Source organism: Penaeus monodon, chromosome 28, assembly GCF_015228065.2.
Source record: "Penaeus monodon isolate SGIC_2016 chromosome 28, NSTDA_Pmon_1, whole genome shotgun sequence".
NCBI classification, from domain to species: Eukaryota; Metazoa; Arthropoda; class Malacostraca; order Decapoda; family Penaeidae; genus Penaeus; species Penaeus monodon.
Window position 1 is genome coordinate 18,018,332 of NC_051413.1, and position 2,374 is coordinate 18,020,705.

The 2,374-nt window shown below is 31.6% G+C and overlaps 1 protein-coding gene across 2 annotated transcripts in view; it reads left to right on the forward strand.

Moving 5' to 3' along the window:
* The window catches only part of LOC119591399 (importin subunit alpha-9-like), a gene marked incomplete at its 3' end in the record, with an annotated part of 83,153 nt that overhangs the window by 44,150 nt on the left and 36,629 nt on the right, over positions 1-2,374 (forward strand).

Sequence of the window (2,374 nt, forward strand, 5' to 3'; positions counted from 1 at the left end):
AATTGCAGATAAGCTCACAGTGCTCTTGAAAAACTAACTGTGCTCACTTTGCTCACCAACCTTGCCCCCCTCCCTCCCAGTAAAGCTGAAATGACATCCCTGCCTACAATCAAATCACAGGTAAATAAAACAAAATAATCACTTAAATAAGTATATTCAGCTAGCATACAATTCTATGCCATATGGTACCCTTAAATTCATAGCACCAGTAGATAACGTTCTCATGCCTTTATATAAGTAAAAGGTCAAGTCTAGAGATTTTAAAAAACCCAATTTCATTCAGATAAAAGTTAAATCAGTTGCAACAATACTTTTTTTTAATACATTACTGTATTATCATAACTGACAGCATCTTAGAATTTAGTAATATAAAAGCACAAGCAACAATACTATCCATTCCTTGGTTATCACTCTGCCTATCTAATTGTGCTTAAGATACAAACCCTATTACATGTATCACATCTTTCTGGCTGTAATATAAAATGAGAAAAATGAAAAAGATGAGACGTAAATGTGAATAAATTGTAAAAGACTGTTTGTTTTACATTAACAAGTTTTAAATTACCTAAATAATGCTTTCTTCAGAAATTCCCTATACTGCCAATGATTGTTTATTTGTCTACATGGAATGCGAGTATGTTCAAGAGAACCAATTGTGGGAGTAAAAAACACAATAAGGAACTCAATGCATTTTCATTCTGGGATCAACAATATTGATCCCGCTATCCTATACCAGCCAGTTATAAAGTCAGTAAGAAGTATTTGAATGGAAAAATCTGGATAAAAATAATGTTACACAATGCAGATTTTCATCAGAAATGCTGTCTTACTGAAATCTTAAGATATGCTAATAATGTTGGGTTTCCTGAAATTAACATATACAACATATAATCATAACCACTGAAGATTGGGCAGTCTCTAAGCAACTTATCTTCAATCTAGTAATAAAAATATTTTTGTGACTCTCTCATGTGTCTCTCCTGGAAAATCAAATAGTTTTATCAAACACAACATTTATCCATATCCTAAAAATCAAGTAAGAAATACAATCATTCTTTTTTTAGTATAATATTAATGTGAGAAGTCATTTGCAATTATAATAAAAAAAAACTTCAGCTGAATGAAGGCAACAACAATAATATAATCATGCAATATTTAGCATCATAACATGCTTGGCATTCATGAACAGGAAGAAATATATAATGCCCATGCAATGTTTTCTCAGGAAACCTTACTAATACTCAAAGAGTATCATTTATGAAAAAAAGAGGTAAAGTGTCAATGACTGCATTTTGATGAGTGATTGTAAGTGAATTATCTAGCAATACTATAACACATGATTCAGCAAATTTGTTGCAATGCATACTAAAGGCACATATGTGTCATCTGTCAAATGTACAAAGTGCCTAAAGGTATTTCTAGATTAAATTCTTAATATCACAACTTTTAGAAAATATGGATGAAATATAGTAGATAAACTATAATTAAAGTTATCCTTGAGCATTAAACTGACATTACAGCCAAAATCCATGGTATAAAAATATGTATATCTATTTCACTATCTGTGATGTCAGATAAATTATCATGGCAGGGGGAATCCAACATCTGATTTGACAAGTATCTTATCATAGAAGGAAGTAAAAATAGTGATTTTTTCCAAAGAAAACTGAGCAAATTTCTAGGAATCTGCCTACAAAATTACTAGTCTATAGTCCTTCCCACTTCCAAGTTTACAACTCGGTATTAACAACTATTTCATATATGCATGTGTTTTGGATACTAGAGGTGAAAATGTTCATGCACTGACAATACCGAATGGTGTACCTGGAAACACTGTACATACCTTAATAGGCCAAAATGATAAGAAAGACTGATTATTATGAAGAATCTACTAATAGCATGAAATAGAAAATATCTAATTTAACACAGTTGTCTCCAAAGAGATAGGCAAATGCTATGATGGGAAAGCTTCAGGAGAAGGCAAGGAGTACTAACAGGAAAGAGTCACACATACCTATATTACTTTTCGTATTTGCATATTAAATTAATTTGCCATTCAAGACAAGTCTTGATATCTATAGAGAAAAGGAAATAAATTCTTAGAATCTTATCAGCAGTACAAATTATCAAAAACATGGATAAGGAGGTAGGAGGGCACTGTAGGATGATCCTTGGATTATGGACGTCTTATGACTTTAATTAACTATTCTTACATAGTATCCTAACTGAATATAACATTAATACCAGACTTGGTTTCACCCAGAGTTTAGAACTATGGACAATGAGTTTAAATCATACAGACGATCTTTAGTGGCAATTTGCTATGTTCCAGAAAAATACGATATCATTTGGAATTTATAGCAGCGTTTCCAAA